Below are 19,308 nucleotides of genomic sequence, written 5' to 3'. Positions count from 1 at the left end.
CCATGGTGGCTACAAATCGATCTTCTGATGGAGCGATGCTCTGAAGGCTGAAATGTAAATCTTCTTCCTTCCTCCGCCCTTGGCACAACTCGATGTTGGGCACATTGTGAAGCTTCGGTGTTCTGATTTCTCGGACAGTTGATAGCCAAATCCTGGAGTTACTATGTCAACTCTTGACGTTTACTCGTGTATGCCATTGTTTTGACTGTACCCGTGTCAGATGATGAAGCTGTAGGGGTGGGAGGGAGCAGAATCGTTATTGCAGTGTGTTGTGGACCAAACTTGCTGCCAGGAATGGGGGTGGGGGTCAGCCCACCCAGCCTTCCTTTCAGTTATCAGGGGGGATCAAATGGTGAAAAGCAGCAGCTCTGCCATGCGGCTCCGCTACCCCCACTCCCTTCTCTTGTGCTATACCAAAGTTCCCCCAGGCTTTGGTTGGTGCTTTTTGCCTGTGTGAGGACTCCGGGGTGAGCAGTCAGGACTCTGCCACAGTCACAGGGTCGATGAAGGGTTGTTTAAGTGCCTCTTGGTTTTAAAACTTGCTCCCCTGAGCTGCTGGCTCTGCTGCCTGCTACAGCAAATGTTCGGGTGCCATCAGCATCGCGCTTGGGCATGGGCACTGACCCTGCGGAGGACAGAGCTGAGATTCGGGTGTATTGTGTACCCTGCCACCAGCCATCGTTTTTTTTCCCCTAGCAGGTCAATTTTGAATTATTTTCCAAACTTTTCGCGGCACGGTAGGCTCTTCCCGCTATGATTTGTGAAGCTGTGGGGGCCCTCAGGCATTTGCTGCTGGCAGAGGAAAAGCGCTTGTCGAATTTGTTGTAAATACTTAATGTTTGGACAAAACCACGCGTCTCTGTGTGTGTGTGTGTGTGTGTGTGCTGTGACGCCCCGGCCCCACCAGGGAAAACCTCCGCGGACGAAACTGCTGCTGGAGCTCACGCAGGCCTTCATCGTGCCGAAGGACTTCACGGGGACTTCTGCCAGCTCAGAAATGGGGGAGAAAAAGCAAAATCAGGAGGAGGAGAGCTCAGAGACTGCACCCACCTGCCCTCGCTTTCCCTTCACCCCAAGAAGCCCTGTTCTACCATCAGCCTTCGCCTCTTCTGCCTGCGGTGCTGGGAGCAGGAGCGGCGAGGCGGTGGCAGCCATGGCGTACCGCGGGCAGGGCCAGAAGGTGCAGAAGTTGATTGTGCAGCCCATCGTATCCTTCCTGCGGCTGGGGGGTGCCGGGGAGGTGGGTGGGGGGCGGCTCGGACCTCAGGGGGCTCGGCCCGGGCCTTGAGGCCTTGTCGCGGGGCCCTGAGGCCTCGCTGTGGGGTTTGGGGCCTTGTCCCGAGCCCGGAACTGTCGTCCCCGTGCTGAGCCCTTAACGCAGCGCCCCAGAACCTCATCTTCCGCTACCTGCAGAACGTGAGTACCGCGGGGAGGGGGCAGGGATGGGGATTTGGGGGGTGTGGGGGGAGTGGGGAGGGTCTGGGGATTCCCCTCGGTGAGTTTTCAGCTCCTGGCCGTGTCCCGGGACGGGTTTGTGGGGGATGGAGAGCTGTGCGGCATGCTGGTGGGCACAAGGAGCCCGGCGTTTCCCCCTCGTGTAGCTGGGCGTGCAGGGGTGTTCCCTTGTGACTGGAAACGTGTTCTTCACCAAACGTGTAGTATTCACCCGATGGTATAACGTTCACATGTCAGATTGCTCATTGGAACTGCCCCTGAGAGTTGCTCCTCGGAGCGTTTGGGAGCTGTCGTGGCTGTGGCTAGCAGGTATTTCTGAACACATGAGAGAACAAAAGTGCTCAGTGTTTGTGGCCCGACTTACTCTCCTCCTTTGTTCTGCAGAGGTCGAGGATCCAGGTGTGGCTCTATGAGCAGGTGAACATGCGGATAGAAGGCTGCATCATCGTGAGTATCCGCACGTCCCCATGTTACATCTTTCATTTTGCCTCATTCACAATCGTGTTTTTTGGTCAAGAAAAGTTATCACAAGGAAAAAAAGATTTGTACTTCTCTGCCTTTCCCCTCGCCCTGCCCTTCCCTCCTGCTCCTGAGCCCTTCGTCAGGCCTTGCTGGGCCCTTTGTCCGGCTGTCTGTCCATCCATCCGACCCTCTGGCCTTCTGTCCCACCACCCTGCCCCGTCCCTGCCCTCTCCCTAAGGAAGCAAAGAGTCCCCGGTCTGCCTTCATGAGGGGGGGGGAGAGGGGAGGTTCTGCTGAGAAAAAAATGAAAGATTTCCCCCTTAACGGGCACCTTGCGAGTTCTTTCGAGTTCCAACCTTCTGCCTTCCTTCTGTAGCAGTGCCTCTAAGGGGTGCGCTGTAAGGCAGCCTTCATCTGGCGCGTTGCTCCTCCGTTCCCCCAAGGAACTGCCTTCAGGATCTGACTAACTCTGGATGCACCCGGTTGTCGCCTTAATTTCTCCTTTAGCTTGCTGAAAACAAGCCGGTTGGGTGACCTTTTGCGTTTCTCGCTTAAAATTTGGATCGAGGAGGTCTGTGTTTCCTTACGCTGATGTCCACGCTGAAGGTGCAGAAGGGTTCCGTGCTGTTGCTTGGGTCAGCCTTGTTGCCAGGTTCAGAATGTTTAGCCTACCGGTGCTTCGGTGCTGTTGGGCTGCACTCAGAGTGTGAGCTCTGGGCGTTATTTCTCAAATACTGCGTTATTTGAGCGTACAGACCCGAGATATTCTGCGGAGAGGTGATTTAAGGCACGTCAGAACCACCGCTGCGGCGTGTGCCAGCGTCGGACGCCCGTTCGAGTGATCGGGCGGAGCAGGTGAGTTGAATTTGGTGCTGGGTGGCGAGGTGGTGTTGGGGGAAGAGCTAGGCTAAGGAGAGCTTCCTCTTGCTCTGCCCCTTCCCATCTCAAATGGCCGCTTCCTGGGGAGATGGGTTCGTTGGGAGGTTAACTACAACGTTACAGTGAGGATGAGGAATCATCTTTAGTCCCGTAGGTATTTGCTGCCAGGCCGCAGCGTTGATTTCAGAAATTGTATTTAAAAAAGGGAAAAGAAAGGAAAGATGTATTCTTTAACATACTCTCTTTTCTCGGAGAGTAGATGGAGGAGCTTCAGCAGTGCCCTTCCTCCGGAAACGATTCCCAGTGTCTGCTCAGACACTGAGGAGGAAAATGGAGGAGAGCCACCCGATAGAAATAAAGGAAAGAAGGGGTCATGGATTAAGGGAAAAGCACTACTTAAAAAATTGGTGCTCTCTAAAAACGGGTTAAGGGTTTGGGACCTGCAGGTGCTGCCTAGAGCTGTGTGCGTTGCAGTCGTGCCTGTTGCCACTGAGCAAAACGGGGAGAGCTGCTTTGTCGAACGCAGCGTGTTAAAGCACGTGCCACTGCCTGGAAGAAAAGCACGGACTTCCCTCGTGTGGGCCTTCTTCCCTAGCGATCTGTGGTTTACCTGATGGTTTCCCATAAGCTGAGAATGTTTAAAAGAAAAAAAAAAACAAAAATCAAAAACCAACACCAACGTTGAGAGTGGTGAAGCAGATCCTCACGTGTGGACTCAGAATCAGCGGTGACATCACCATGCGAAGCATTGTGTGCGCTTCGGGTTGGGGCTGCTGCGAGCCTCGCAGCGGGGAGGGAGAGCGGATCCGGGGTGCCTCTGTGTCAGCCCTCTGCCCTGGTGGCTTCGTGAGCACTGAGAGTTTGATTCCTGTGTTCCCAGCTTTCGCTTCCGCACCTGCGGTGTGGCAGAGCCAGCGAGCTGCTTGCTCAGCTGGAGGAGGAAGAGGAGTGACCTCAACATTGCCGAGGTAAAGCACAATTATTGAAAAGATTTGGCAAAGATGTGGGTTGTACCAGCGCAGCTGCTGCAGCTGCAGCAGATCCTGGAGCATTGGAGAAGATAGAGAGGGTTTTCTTCATGAAAAGAATGCTGTTAAAAGTGTTTTCATGCCAGAAATTAGGATAAACGCCTCTGTTGTTTGACATCCTCTATTGAGCTGGCACATTGGCATTACAGCGTACCTGGCACGCTGTTTGTATTAAAAAAAAAAGGTATTTTATTCAGGGCAGGCCAGAAACCTGCCTTGGCACTTGCACATCGCAGCAATGCTTACAGACCCTGCATCCTGGCTGCCAGGCCAGGATCTAAATCCGATGGTGCTGTTGGTAAACTGAAGCTCAGGAAGCGCTTCTGGGTTTTTTTGTCCTTCCATGTGAATTTTTACCCTGTGAAGATGGTGTATGAAGCTATTTTCGTAACAACAAATAGGTTTAAAAGGAGTTTCAGTTTAACATCTACACGCTTGGGTGTTATTAACAGAGCTTTGTATACTGAGCTGGTGCTTGGTAGGAGAAAAACCATCAATCTTACCTGGGAAACCTGAACCCCCTCAGCTCCATACTGCTATGAGGAAACTCAGATGTAAGAACACACTTAAATAACACCTCACCAGAGCTGCTGTGCTCCTGACCACCAAAGGCACCTTTTTCCAACACCGTCGTTCTGGAAGTTGATGCAGCTGGTTCCATCCGTAACGTGTGACTGTACAGTGCTGTAAAAGAACTATTTTTTCACAGCTTTGGAGAAAGTGAAGCAGAGAAAACCACGCGTAACCACTGATACCTGGACCCCAAACTGCCACAGACTGACGGTGATGCCCACTGGATATCTCCTGATACCCTGCTGCCTTCTGACTGCTCCAGCAGAAGTCCCGTTTTAATTAGCCAGCAGGTCCCTCTGAGGGAGGGACTTTGCTAAAACTCCTGCCGTAGGAAGTATCCTACGGGAGCCAAGTTGCTAAACTGATGTGTGGTTTTCCCTTAACCCCCTCACCCCTGACTTTCCAGCTCCTGACGACACTGCCAACGTGTGCAGTGTCACCGTGTGCCATCTAGGTGCCAGCTGCCATGGTTTATATATTGTAAAATTAGTGATTTGGGACTCGTGAGCACTGAGGAGAGGCTAGCAATTGCTTAAGAGCTTTCCTTGTGTCGCTCTGGGGCAGGGAGATGGGTGAAACATCTTAGGCTTGAAAGTGATTCCCTGCAGAGTGACGTGCTCAGATCTGCACAACAGATCTGTCGTTTGGTCACCTTATTAGATCCCTGCTTGAGAGGTTGCTTGCAAGAATCGATTCCTCTTCACCTTGATGTGTCAAGCTAAAGACAAATCTGTGCCGAAGCACTGTTTGATCAGACGAGTGCCTCAGTTCAGGATTGTTCTTTGACAGCTACAGAAACAGCAGGACGATCAGCGCCTTCAGGAACAGATGAATTTGATCTTGAGGCTGTCATAAAACAGGTCCCTGAAGTTTGAAGACTCTTCAAGTAGTTTGGGCCAGCAAGGAGCAGCTGTACGTGGCGGCTGCGGTAACTCGGGGCTCCGAGTCTCAGAGAGCGTGGTGAAAGGTGACCCCCAGCTGGCTGCTGGAGGAAGCTGAGGCAGCGTTCAGCTCTAACCTTTGCCTTCTTGGCTGGCATCTTTGCACTCCTGCTGTCAGTGGGTGTTGAGTGTCCTTCCCGGCAGCCTCAGAACGTGCCCTCAGATGTAGGCAGCGTTTAGCAGCTAGAATTCCCTCAAATAGAAAGAGTACAAATGATGCGTTTTCTGCTTTTGCTTTGGAACTCTTAGCTTGAGGTTTTCCTGCAGGCCTTGAGGTTTCTTGCAGCAGCAGGGATGAGTTCTGTTAGCAAGAGGCTGTTCTGTGCTTCGACTGTGGGAAGATGAATGGTTACGTGTGCACCGTTAAATATAACTTGACACCTAGCACACCGCACTTGCAGCCTGTGGGGTGCTTTAACAAGCAGGTAAATCAGCAGAGGCTGTTTTGCAGCCGGGGTGATGCTGGGTGATTAAAAAGCAGGGGCAGAACAAGGAGTTTCTAGTGTTTGTTCTTGCTTGTCATCCGACTCTCCACTTCCGCTGTTCTTTAAAAAAACAAACAAACAAACAAACAAACAAAAAAAAAACAAGCAAGGGGTAAGCATCTTAATATCTTTATTATAAATGGAAGGCACAAAAGAGGCCAGCAAGAGAGACTGTCCAAGAGAAATGCTTTGTGCTTTATAAACAAACAAGGAAGTACCCTTAGGTGGGTGTGATAATCCTCCTCTAATGCGTTTTTGGGGTGCAAAAATAGATTTGTTCCTTTCTTGCTCTTCTCTGCAGGACAAAGGCAGAATAGGCACTGCAAAGTTCGACCAGGGAGGTCAGTTTGTTCCGTACTGAGAAAGACAAGCCTGTAAAACAAACTAGACAGATTTTCTTTGTACTATTCATCTTCCTTCAGCAAAGGCAAAGCTTATGACACTTGTTGGTGTGTATTTCCAGACCCCCAGCTACTGGCACTGTAGCGCATCTCTAATTCTTTGGTACAAAAGGTTCAAAATCTCTTAATGCAAAAATTTTACCAGCACCCTGGAGCAAAAAAAAGAAATCTAAAACCCTTACCAACTTCTATTACAGACCTGCTGAGTGCACCAGAGTTACTCACTTTTATTCAGGCTTTCAGGGGCAACTTCAGTTGGTTTAGCGCTTGGATTGCTATGTTGGCAGATGTCAGTTTAAAAAAAAAAAAAAAAAAGCTTCTGATCTGGTCCATTCAGCTTTCCAATCTGAATGGACCAGATCCATTCAGATTCTGAACAGCGTTCCCGGTCTGTTCAGGAAAATGGAAGGCAACAAGCAAAATGATGAGCTCCTTGGGCAGTCAAAAGAGCTAAATCTGGAGAGTGTTTTGAGTCAAACTTCCATGCTAAGGAGCACCAGTAATTGTTAGAAGTAGCTGCAGAGGAACCTGCATGGCACTGGGTGTGTTTCTGAAGGTGCTAAAGGTCCAAAGTGACGATTCCTATCCATACTAAAGAAGAGAAGGAAACCTTGCACTTAACTACTGTTTTTATTCCCTTTGTCCAGCAGTCAAAAGCAGTAACTAATATGAGAACCCAACTTTTCCTCTCTTTATTTTAGATTTGGGAAAATTCCCTGCCAAAACAATATTTCCTGGAAAATTCACTAGTGTTTGTGTGAGTAAAAGCTTCCAACCTTTTATTATTAATTTGTAAGAACTATTTCATCCACTTTTGTCCAGAAGAGTCAGAAATAATTTGCACAGAAATGTGCAGCGTTTTATTGAAAGGATTCAGAATCACTCTAATTTGAACTGGTTGCAGGTTTTGTGACATTTAGTGTCTTTAAAAAAAAATAAATCAAAATTTCTGACTTCATATCAGAAAAAAAGAAAAAAAAATGCTTGTGGCGAAATAAAATCTGTTGCAGCTCTGCTCATCGAAAACTCATTGGCTGTTAAATTGGAACTAAGTCGTCTTCTCTAACCTTTCATGATCCTGCAGCAATGGATGATGATGGATATATGGATTAGGGAACAGCACGTGATGGCAAACCTGTGGTATTTGCTACGGCGCAGAAAGAAAAACCAAATTGCTTCCAAAAAATCAAAGTAATCCAAAATCCTTGGTATCATGCAGCCATGCCACTGGCAAAGTGAGCATTCCCCTGCCTCTCAAAGCTTGCTGTACCCTTGATCTGCTGTCTTGCTGCTGTTAATTGATTGCAACTCTACGTGTCTGATCAGGGCTACGAGTTGTTCTCGATATGGAGATCATACAACATCTACTGTGCACGCTTGTGTGTATAGATATGTTTATCCTGTATGCATGTACATCCGTATGCATATTTGTGTGCTGGCCCCCAGATCCCTCATGTTACAAAGCATCGGCCTCGAAGGCATACTCATCAAAATCTTTTGTAGAGCCTCCATTTTTTTCTAGTTCCCTCAAAATGAGAGAATTTTTACGCGCTCTCTGTGTCGAAAAGGCAAAAATTCTGATTTTCACTGTCGCTCTCGCTAACTTTCTCTCACTCCCTCCTCGTGTGTGTATAAACACAGATGTGTGTATGCGTATGCACATCTGTGGATTTAGATGCACTGGTATGTTTTTTGCTGTACAGGTAATAAAGACGGGGAAAGGTTTTTGTGTTTTCTTAATAGGTGAAGAAATCTTGAAGACCAGAGATTGGAACATGCTGAATTTTAAATTAAAAAAAAAAAAAAAAGTTAAATTGTCCGGCTGTGGAAGATGGAGCCTCATTTTTGCAGCCACTTTGAATCACGAGTTCATCTCTAAATGCGCTGTTTTTTTTGTTTTTGTTTTGTTTTGGTTTTTGTTTTTTATTTTTTTGAAGAGCTAACTAACCCTGGCTGCATCCAGTCTGAGAGAGCATTCAAATGGACTTGCTTCCTCTCTTAGTTATAAGCTGTTTAAAAGCGCATCCTATGTTTGAATTGTGGATGAGAGGTTCCCTTGGCAAAGTGAGGAGGAAAATTCTTCCTACCCCTTTATTATTAATTCACGGATTCAGTCTTGGTTCGGCCTACAGGAGCAGTTAACTGGAAGCCTTTGAAGATCGATAACTTTGCTGAGGTTGTCCAGGTAGGTGAAATCGAAGACCCACAGGGCCTGGAACGTGCTGTTTAATGCGTCCTAACTGTGTTCTAGAGAAGTTATTTGTAGCCACAGTTGATTATTGACTTGCATGTATCATCAGGTGGTTTTTTAAGGAGTGACTCCGTTTTCAGGCTTCCAGATGTGCTCCAGGTCATATTATTGAGGACGTGGAAGAGAACGCTTGCTGACAAAGCTCCTGGCAGCTTTACAGAACTTTAATATTTAGTTAGTTCATGTAACAGCTGATTTCAAGGCTTTGCTCTCTTTGAGAGACTGATAACTTGATTTGATTAACTGAAGAAAGCTGGAAAAATGTCCGTTCGTCATTATTTTTCACTTGTTACTTTCTTTCGGGTTACTTTTAAAAAGAAGATTTCACTGATCACAAGCCAGTAGAAGACTTTCAGCCCAAGCAAGGGTGAAGACAGCTCTCTCCAAGAGCAGAGGAAGTCCCTGTGGAGAGAACCCGAGCTTGTTAGCAGAACTCGTCGGCATGTCTAAACAAGGAGACGATTGCTACTTCTATTTCTATTCTACCTGTAGCAAGGTATGGCTGGCTTTCCTTTGCCTTGCTTTTTTTTCCTTTTTTTTTCAGGAAGGAGTAGATTAGGAGGAGGAAGCACACTGGTCTTTGGTTAACTTGAGAACCAGATAGTTTGTGAATTCAGTTGTAGCAACATGAGGCAGCAGCATGGCCATTTTTGAGGCTGTACTCTATTTTCCTTGTTGGTTTCCTTTTGGTTCCAGGGAGACAAATGTGCCTACCGCCACTGCGAAGCTGCTCTGGGCAATGAGACGGTCTGCAAGCTGTGGCAGGAGGGTCGTTGTTTCAGGAATGTCTGCCGATTCAGACACATGGAAATTGACGTGAGTGCCTAACAATGTGTTCTCAAAATAAATCCACAAAAGCATTTTTCAGTGCCGTAGGTGTACTGATTGTGCTTTTGCAGGATAGATTTGTTTGCTTCAAAATCATACTGGTTTCTGTTACCAAGAGAGGGGGTGGGAGGAAGCAGAGGGAAATAAAATCAATGCCTTAGGTATGTCTTAGCAAGATATTTGTTTATTTTTTTTTATTAGATGCTGACAGTTTTCTCAAGAGATGCAGAATAGCTGTTAAATAGACTGCTAAAACCTGCTGGAGCAGGGGGGTAATAAACAGGCTGTTCTATCCTCATGGGAGCAGGCTTGATAATGAACTATCAGGTGTCTTCTGACCCACAGTCCTTCAGATAACGCTGTTGTAGCTGCCTGGGGTAGGAAGTGGGGAAAGTTAAAGGTGCAGCAGAACTAAGTGTCCAAGAAGTAGTTCTAGACAGGGTTAACCTAGGCAATTTCAGATGTTCTTTTTCCCTCTGAATAATCCTAGTATAATCCTAGGTGTATTAGTTTAAGCCACCCTCAACTGATGTCTGAGAGTGCCTGTCTTCTCAAACTGAGTGATGACCAAACTAAATGTGCATAGTGGTTACAGCTTATGCAAACTTTGTGAATATGCCCAGAAATACTACACTTAACTGAGAAACTGACCTTTGGAATGATGTTTCAGCACTGTGTTGTGACAGCTGTCACGATCTGGAGCTGTGCATCTCTTTGCAAGCCTCAGGTGCATGTTATCACGAGCTTTTCTTTCTTTCTGTCTTCAGAAAAAGCGCAGTGAGATTCCTTGCTACTGGGAGAACCAGCCGGGAGGCTGTCAGAAAGCCAACTGTGCTTTTCATCATGCAAAGGGACGTTACATCGATGGACAGTTCTTACCACCAAGCAAGAGTGAGTTTAGGTCCTTTTTCTTTAAGCGCTGAAGAGTTAATTTTGAGTAATACTTAGTGGGTGCCAATCCTGTAGGGGGCGTCAGGTAACTGTTCATTTGTGAGGGCAGGAAAAGGTCTGCAGTCATAGGTGTACTGCACCGAGTGTACTGCTGGTGTTTGTTTTCTGCTTTCGTGCTCAGCTTCTCTTTGCTTAGTGTGATGTTTGCCTTGCAGTTTGCTTCCTGTTGTTTCCTCTTTTGCTGGGTGGTAGGGAGATGTGGTGTTGTTGGAAGGGAAGTCATTGTTCACGGCGTAAGCAGTGATGGGATGGGCAAAAGGAGATGCTGAATTCGTTGTCTGTGCGGGTTATCTGCCTTTGCTACCATCTCTTTGCATTGTGGTCAAAGTTTTAAACTGCCATATTACCGATGATCCTCGTCTTCCTCTAGCTACACTGCCAAGTCCGCCTGAGTGCGCGGACGATGATCTGAAAGTGGCTCAGATGTCACTGCAGCAAAACAAACTTTCTGTCCAGTCAAATCCCTCTCCACAGCTAAGGGGGTGACGAAAGTGGAAAACTCTGAAAATGTCCCAAGCCCTACACACCCTCCAGTTGTAATCAATGCTGCAGATGATGATGAAGATGATGATGGTGAGCATGTTTTGGTTCTTGGAAGGAATTTGTGCTGTAAATGATTGTGTAAATCTTTGGTTCTTGAAGGAATTTGTGCTGTAAATGAATGTGTTAAATCTTTGGTTCTTGAAGGAATTTGTGCTGTAAATGAATGTGTTAAATCTTTGGTTCTTGAAGGAATTTGTGCTGTAAATGAATGTGTTAAATCTTTGGTTCTTGGAAGGAATCTGTGCTGTAAATGGATGTATAAATCACAGATGACCTGAGGTCTGACTAGCGATAGGGCAGGCAGTCTGGCCAGGTCACTGGTGGCTTTGTCTGGCAGTCAGTGGACAGAAGCTGAAACGTTGGAGGAAAGCTTAGAACCACTCCTGGCTTTAGCTGGTCTTTTGTGTAAAGTTCTATGTGAAACTAGGAAGGAAATTTCTTTTTTCTGTCTGAAGAGCAATGTGTTGTGTAGTAGTTAAAGCTGCAGAGAGAATCTAGAGTCCTAGATGTTTTGTCCTAGTGTATTCTACTTAGGAGTTCATCAGGTCAGTGTAGCTGTTTAAAAACAAACAAACAAACAAACAAACAAACAAACAAACAAAACAAAACAGCAACAAAGTTTTTTATATGAACCATGGGCTGAAGTGTCACTGCATGAGCTACGTAATCATGACCAACCTGGTCTATGCATAACTGAATCGATTTTTCCCCTTCAGACCAACTTTCTGAGGAAGGAGAAGAAACTAAAACTCCCGTCCAGCATCCAGCTGCAGAAGGCAAAAATGGATTACGGGTGATTTCCACTCGGAAAGGCAGTTCTACTACTACTAAACAAGGTATGCCAGCACCTTAGTAGGATAAATCAGAAGAACTTGACAGTTAAGTCAAAAGCAGCGTGGTGTAAAAACACAACAAAATGTAGGGGTGCTGAATGGAGTCGGTTATTTCCATGATCTCATTTCTGCCATTAATACCATCATGTGCCCATTGGGTCAGAAAGGTGAACTCCTTTTCTTTACTTTTGGAGAACAAAACAGGGCCACAGCATGGAGTTTAAATGGCTGCACGTGCAGCCTTGCAACCACTGTTGATAAGCCATATCTAACGATAGAGGGATCTAATATCGTGTAAATGGATTAAAATGTGGATCTAATATCGTGTAAATGGATTAAAATTAAAACTACATTTTGAACCCTGAAGGATGAAAGGAGGGGCAAAATGCCATTGGTTCTATGGCTCTTTCACTTGTGAGGAGTGTTGACAGGCTTTATTCGAAATACTTCAGAAAGTTCCTGAGCGCTAAGAAGCCTGAGGACCTGTGGTCCTCAGTGAGTGCCTCTAAGCCTGTCTCATGAACTGTTTCCTGTTTTCAGAGGGCAATCTGAATTTTGGAATAAAAACACTTGAGGAAATCAAATGGCAGAAGATGAAGGAAAAAAATAAGAGACACGGTGGTGAGTTAATATTCCCTACTTTCTTATCCTGTTCACGGCAGGTGATGGTGACTGGGAGCTGCTTGAGGGACAGACTTCCATTTTTAGCTGGGGGCATAAAGCAACCTGATTCTCAGCCAGCTGGTATTCTAAATGGGAGTTCAAAGGGCAACCAGAGGCAAATTAGTCACCTCTCTTCTTTACATGCTCTGCTTGCTGTATTTTTGACAGTAACAAGTCATTTAAAGTTTTTTGTTCTTTGTGATAGTTTTTTATGTTGGGTAAACTTCCTTATGTTTTGGTTGCTCTGAACAGAAGGTTCTTCAAGATCGTCTCTTCGTCCCGTTGATTCTATGATTTTTCCTGCTCCAGAAGAGGAAAATGTCCGGACAGTGGTGAGAACTGTGACAGTGTCTTCCAAGAAAGGTAATAATGAATGCTTTTGTTTTGATTTCATTACTCCTAAACTGGAGGGTTAAGCAATACTTAAAACAATTCACCCATGTTAGCCTTCTGGTGCTGCCTTCTGTTCAAAACGTGCTTTTATGCTTAAAGTCCCTGGTTGTACTGGAAAGATTTGGTGCTCAGGTTAAGTGCAGCGGCAGGAGAAAAAAAAAAAAGTGTCAGTATGCAAATAGGGGGGTAACTGAAAAACAGAAGAGTAACGAGAAGAAAGAGCTGTAGAAGCCAGTGCTATATAAGAAGCAATTTCTGAAGCATTAAAGAGGCGTACAGTGGCAGGTGTGGACGCAGTATGACAGGAGTTTGTATATAAATTGTTTAGAGCTGTGCAAATGCCTTTTAAAGGGAAAAAAGTGTGGAAGTACTTTTACTCGTAGACATTCACCTTAGAAAGGAATATTTCTCAGCATTTGTACCTAAGAATATTCTGCTTGCTTATGCAGCTTTGTTCTGCACAAAGTATAGGTGTCAAGCAGACTCAGATTCACTCTCTACTATCTCAGCTGGAATTTGAAGCAAGCACTGAGACTATTAATATTTTTTTTCTATGTTAATTGTAGTTAAAATATGAGTTTATGTGGTTTAGCTGTCAAAAGAGTGTCTGACTGGGGTTTTTTGGACATGGGCTAACAGGATACTATTTCTGTTGGCTACTGGTTTCTGTGAAATAGAAAAAAAAATTCCCTTTTGTTTTAGGGGAGGAACCTGTGGTTCGAGTAGATCTTGCTGATAGACAAGGAAAACGGAAAGCCTCTGCAGGTAAGAACTTTTTACGAGCTGTTACGTAGGTGCTGCCTTCTATATATGACTGCATTAAAGAGTATTTGTGATGTATGAAAGGAAAATACATTGCAGTGGAGATCTGTGTTGACGGCAGAAATGGCAAATAAATAAATAAATGAATCATTTAGCAGCTGAAAGGCAATTCTATGAAAATATGCTTGAAAAAGAGAAGCTTATTGTTGACTGTTCTCAAACCTTCCTGCAAAGAAAAGTTCTTACAATATTCCTTGTTTTCTCTGAAGATGATGTAAGCAGCCTTCCAGTGAAGCGCAGCCTTGCTGAAAGGCTGGGGAAGAAGGTAGAGGCTCCGGGAAATGCTGACAAAGCACCCAAGAGAGAGACAGGTACTAAACGGGCATCTGGATTGGATTCCTGGGTTTCGTATTTAGTCTTTCTGTTTGTCCTTTTCCAGTGATGTTTCTTTTTGCATGTTGGCTGAGGTCGTAATCACTGGGATTCAAAGTCACCTTTCCTGTCTTGTTTTGAAATGTGAACCTGAAGTTGACATTATGCAGCCTCCCTAATTCGTTCTTTTTCTGTTTTGCAGTTCGAGTTCCCAAGTCTCTGAAGGACAGGCTGGGATTACCTCCTAAGCAGACCAGTACTGAGAGAGGTAACAGCTAGATATTAAATATGCTTTCTCCTCCTTCCTTTCCACGAACTTGGACTGCTTTCATACATCCCTACAAACTAATTTAAACGAAAACAAAGAACTGACGCCTCTTGCTTGAGTGCTGAAGCTCTTCTGACAGCCACTATCAGAACTCTGGCTCTAGGTGTGTGTTTATTTTCTACTTGTGCCTTGTCGAGGTTTTTAGCTGCTTCTGTGAACCGTTACGTACAATTAGAATAGAACCACTGCCAGGAGCAGGAATTTGAAATGCAGTCTGAAAAAGTAATAAAGTAAAGCAGCATTTCTGTGTAGCAGTTCTCTCTGGATAGGGCTGGTCTTCAAAATACAAGTGGCTCAGAGGAGGAGGAGAATGTTGTCCTAAGGATATTGTTCTAAGATGCATTATTGGGAACGCTCAAGATGAGTTTTCCTTAGTGCTCTGACAAATTTTGGAGACTTAAAATATTGCTGGACTCTCTTTAAATGTTGGTGCTTCTCCTCATTTCTTGATGATGACAGGGAAGGCTGCCAAGCCGATGGGAGAGATCCATGTGAAAACACTGGAGGAAATCCGTCGTGAGAAAGCTCTTCAGAGACGCGAAACTCAAGCCAAAGCCGAGGCTGAAGGGCATGGTAAAACTGAAGATTCCAGCGCAGGGGCAAGAGCTGCTCGTGCAGGTCGCATCCAAACTTTCTCTGAAGCCTTGTCCGAAAAAAAGAATAATCGCTTGGTAGAAGAGAAGAAAAAAGCAGGAGAATGCCATAGCAAGAGCAAAATTCAGGGTGAGTCCAAGAAGCAGCTCGCTCTGTCCGGGCCCAGCAAAGGGCAGGCGAAGGAGCCGGCAGGAAAAGTCAAGCCGGAAGGAGAAGTGCGTGTTAAAACCTTGGAAGAAATAAAGCGTGAGAAAGCTCTGCGGATGCAGCAGAGTGAAGGAGATGTGCCAGCTCCCTCAGCACAACCCGGACCTGCCCCAGCAGAGCAGAAATCTTTATGGAGCACAAAACTAACAGGTAATAAGATGCTTTAATGCCTGCCCCAGTGAGGTGCTTCCCATATTGAGCAAGTTCAGTTTGCTCAGGATCTGCTTCATGGATAAATGCTGAATGGCTTGCACATTGTAGCCTTTCTCTCTCTCTCTCTCATGGGACACAAGGAAATAAATGCACAAAGGAAACAAGTACCCAGCTTTCTTTATTTCTGCCGTTGACAACACTTTTTTTTGTCTTTTTTTAAAGCACCTGAAAAAGAAGAAAAGAAGGCAGTGGAATTGAACCGGCCTTTTCCTAAACTTTCCTCTGGACCTGATGTACAGGTGAGTCCTCTGTGAAGACACACATACATTCGTACAATTTCTGATAATTCTGACAAGTTTTGTTACTCACCGTGTGCCACCCTCTTGAGTGTATTCTTACCCTTCAGCAGCTGGTAGGAGCTGCAGTGCAGTCTAAATCCTATCGCCAGCAGCATTTCCAGACAGCTCTGTAATCCTCAAACTTGGAATCAGTCTGTCTATACCACAGCAACAAAGAAACCCTGTTAGCACCAGCTGAAATCTACACAGTTAACGTGGAGGGAATTGTTTTTGTTCTTACTGACTTGATCTGTCAGACATGAAGGATTTAATACAGAAGGCCAGAGTTCTGTGTTCAAGGAAATCAATCTGTCAGTGGATACTGTATAGGGGAACTTGTATGACTTTCTGCTGCTTAAAAAGAATGTGATAAATAGATGTACAGCAGAACACCCTAGCTGTTTAAAGAAGCTTGCCATAGTGGATATTGCAGATATGTGAGACTGCGTCCGTAGTAAAGCATGGCTCTTGTTACAGGCAGAATTTTATGGAGAAAAAAAAACACAACAGTAACCTGAACAATATTAATATGCAGTTCCACATCAAGACCATTTTGGAGGGATTGCTGATCAGATTTTCTTAACGAAATCTCCACGGATTTTTTTTTTTTTTTTTGTCCTATTCATGCACTCCTTTTCTTTCCTTCTAGCCCACTCAGCAGAGTGGAACTCGTAAATGTCCAGAGAAGAGCTTTGAAGAGAGACGGTGGGAGAAGTGGCAACAGAGAAAACAACAAGAGAAGCTTCGGCAGGAGGAAGCTGCTGTCAAATCTACTGCTGGCTTCTTTAATACTGAACCAGCAGGGAAAGTGGCAGCTCAATTTCAGGGCCAGGAAGCTAAAAGTAAGTGTTGAAGGTTAAGAGTTACTTAGGTTGTCTTCTGAAATACAGACAGAAGATGACAATTCTCATGCTGTAACTCTGGCTGGGTGCATTTTGCCACGCAGTGCTACGAAGCGAAGGGTGTACTTTCTTTTTCTTAGTTTGTTTCTTTTCCTGCCAGCCAGATGTTAGGTAAGGAACGGGAGACTAGAAAATGACACTACAAATGTGGACTTTGTAGAACAACTTAACTGTGGGACATCACTGCAAGGGAGAGGAAGCTGGTACAACAGTTGCATACACTCTTGTCCTACTATAACTGCTGCTTTTTCCTTTCCTAGCGGGAGCAGGACTTTAAATATAAAAGCCGTCTATATTTGTGAACCTAGCTTGCACTTAGGATTGCTATGTGTCTGAGGTTTCCCTTGTCCTGGATTATTATTTACTGTAGCTCTTCGGTTTCTTTGTTCCTTTGTATGGCTTGTTGGTAGACAGAGTTTCCTATGTGGAAAAGATTCCTGAGAATCCAGGCAATGGCGGTGTAATTGTGCTGGCCAAATGCATTTAAGTGTGTAGAAGGACTGTGGAAATGATTAAGAGAACCTGGATTTTTCCTGAGGCAGAGCAAGACTGTATCAGTTCTCTCTTGCTTTTACTCTAGCCAACTTTATGACACCTGCGAAGCCTTCGCGTGGGAAAGTCACTTTCCCCAAGAAGAAGGCACTGAAACGTAAGGCACCTGGGAGTTATCCCTCTGCCATAGCAGCTGTGGAACTACAGACTGCCTTTGATGCTGACATGATGGGACCTCCAGCCAGAAAAGCAGCCATGGTAAGGCCAGGGGCTAATGCAGCGATGGATCCCTTGTTAAATTTCTACCCTCCTCTATTTGAAAAGGTGGAAAACTCAAACGTTCTGCAGGCCTTCTGTTTCCTTTGAAATCCAGTAGCTGTCTCCAGGATGCTTGTAGAACCCTTCTGTATTTATGAGATGAATGGCACTCTTTAACCGGTACTCTGATGCTGTGATTTCTCTGGTGTGGGGGATTTTGTCCATTAATGCCATGTTCTTAAAAGACACAAGATCATGAGTAACCTCCAGGTGAATGTGAACTTTCTTCAGGAGCACCTTGGTTTTGTATTTTGGCCACGGCTCCGCAATGCCAGAGGAGAAGCAGTGTGGAGGAAAAAGCTATTAAGGAATCTTTTACCCATGTGTCATAAATACTGTTTTGCTGCTTTCTAGGGTGTTTCAGACGTGCCGGAGCACGTCCCAGCCATCAGACTTGAAGAAAATCCCCAAAACAGGTGACAACCCCAACTTGTTCTTTTTCTTAATCAGTGTATATCCCCAGGGAAACATAAGTTCTGTCACATGTGGGAAAAAATGAGGGTTCTGAGATAATTAAAGCCCAAATCCATCAAAGGAATAAGTCACCTGAAACCACTTTCTAGCAGCTAGCAGGATTGCTTAATTAGGCTTTCTTGAAATGCTGCAAGTCAGCACAGCTTTCCGGTGACTTCTTGGGTTGTCTGAATACCTGAACGAGGATGAGGTGAAGTTCTACTTCCTCGTGAGGTGATAGATGATGAGTAGTGTCCTCTGCCTTTTGGTCCTCAAGAATGCCACCTCAACTCCAGGTGCCCTGGCTTCACAGATAAACCCCCAGACTGAAAAATGTACCTGGTAACGCATCGGGCTCTAAATGTAGCCCTGGGTTGATTGATAACAATCCCTGTGTAAGATTGAAGCGTAGGAGGGCTTGCCTACAGTTTTAAGAGCCGGTTTGCAGGAAAGGGATTTCCCGTTAAGAAATGGCATATCCTGATTGTTCTTTCTTGCTCTCCCAAGACCTGAAGTGCGTCTTGGAAGCCCGGAAAGATTTGAGGAGCAGATGGAGATGGATCTCGAGACCTCGACCTCAGCTTCTTCCCAGCTAGAAGAGGCACGGACACGCCGGCTGAGTTCCACAGGGAACGCGCCCTTATCTGCGGATGAAGATTTTGAGAAGCTACTTTGGGAAATCTCAGGAGGCAGACTGGAAGCCGAAATCGACTTAGACCCAGGGAAGGACGAGGATGACCTCCTCCTTGAACTCTCCGAGATGATTGACAGTTGAACTGCATAGTCCTATGGTAGAATTAAAAAAAAAAAAAAATTAAAACTGTTCTTCTTGTTAGATACCCTGAGGTGATCCTTTTTCTAACTGAGGCTTTGCAATGAGACTTAAAGCACGGTCCGAAGTGGTAGAAATTGGCAGGATCTGCGCTCAGTTGTCCTAAATTTCCCTGCTGGTCAGAGTTAAGGTCTTGTGCATCCGTTCTGTAACTATAGGTGGTTACCTTCGATATTGAGAGGACAAAGCACTTCTTTTGGCACAGAAAGATCTCCATTGGCACGCCATGGTGGCTGCAAATCGATCTTCTGATGGAGCGATGCTCTGAAGGCTTAAACGTAAAGCTTCTTCCTTCCTCCGCCCTTGGCACAACTCGATGTTGGGCACATTGTGAAGCTTCGGTGTTCTGATTTCTCGGACAGTTGATAGCCAAATCCTGGAGTTACTATGTCAACTCTTGACTTTTACTCGTGTATGCCATTGTTTTGACTGTACCCGTGTCAGATGATGAAGCTGTAGGGGTGGGAGGGAGCAGAATCGTTATTGCAGTGTGTTGTGGACCAAACTTGCTGCCAGGAGTGGGGGTGGGGGTCAGCCCACCCAGCCTTCCTTTCAATTATCAGGGAGGATCAAATGGTGAAAAGCAGCAGCTCTGCCATGCGGCTCCACTACCCCCACTCCCTTCTCTTGTGCTGTACCAAAGTTCCCCCAGGCTTTGGTTGGTGCTTTTTGCTGGTGTGAGGACTCCGGGGCGAGCAGTCGGGACTCTGCCGCAGTTACGGGGTCGATGAAAGGTTGTTTAAGTGCCTCTTGGTTTTAAAACTTGCTCCCCTGAGCTGCTGGCTCTGCTGCCTGCTACAGCAAATGTTCGGGTGCCATCAGCATCGCGCTTGGGCATGGGCACTGACCCTGCGGAGGACAGAGCTGAGAT

At 45.8% G+C, this 19,308-nt stretch overlaps 1 long non-coding RNA gene and 1 pseudogene across 2 annotated transcripts; both read left to right on the top strand.

The window, feature by feature from the left end:
- The first annotated feature begins 7,275 nt into the window (after window positions 1–7,275).
- Window positions 7,276–17,655, top strand: LOC311428752 (zinc finger CCCH domain-containing protein 11A-like; annotated as a pseudogene). The gene is made up of 16 exons: window positions 7,276–8,409; window positions 8,794–8,971; window positions 9,172–9,291; window positions 10,071–10,194; window positions 10,625–10,827; window positions 11,514–11,633; window positions 12,171–12,251; window positions 12,546–12,656; window positions 13,389–13,451; window positions 13,718–13,819; window positions 14,023–14,088; window positions 14,608–15,099; window positions 15,325–15,401; window positions 16,090–16,282; window positions 16,923–17,092; window positions 17,507–17,655. The product of its transcript is annotated as a zinc finger CCCH domain-containing protein 11A-like (transcript).
- A 161-nt stretch (window positions 17,656–17,816) lies between these two features.
- Window positions 17,817–18,848, top strand: LOC311428753. Its single transcript, XR_014687853.1, has 2 exons — window positions 17,817–17,901; window positions 18,113–18,848. It is a non-coding gene; the product is annotated as an uncharacterized lncRNA (long non-coding RNA).
- The last annotated feature ends 460 nt before the right edge of the window (window positions 18,849–19,308 follow it).

Source organism: Aythya ferina (assembly GCF_964211825.1).
Source record: "Aythya ferina genome assembly, contig: HAP1_SCAFFOLD_134, whole genome shotgun sequence".
Lineage (NCBI taxonomy): Eukaryota > Metazoa > Chordata > Aves > Anseriformes > Anatidae > Aythya > Aythya ferina.
Note: the sequence above shows the minus strand (reverse complement) of the source record. Positions and strands in the feature narration are given on the sequence as shown.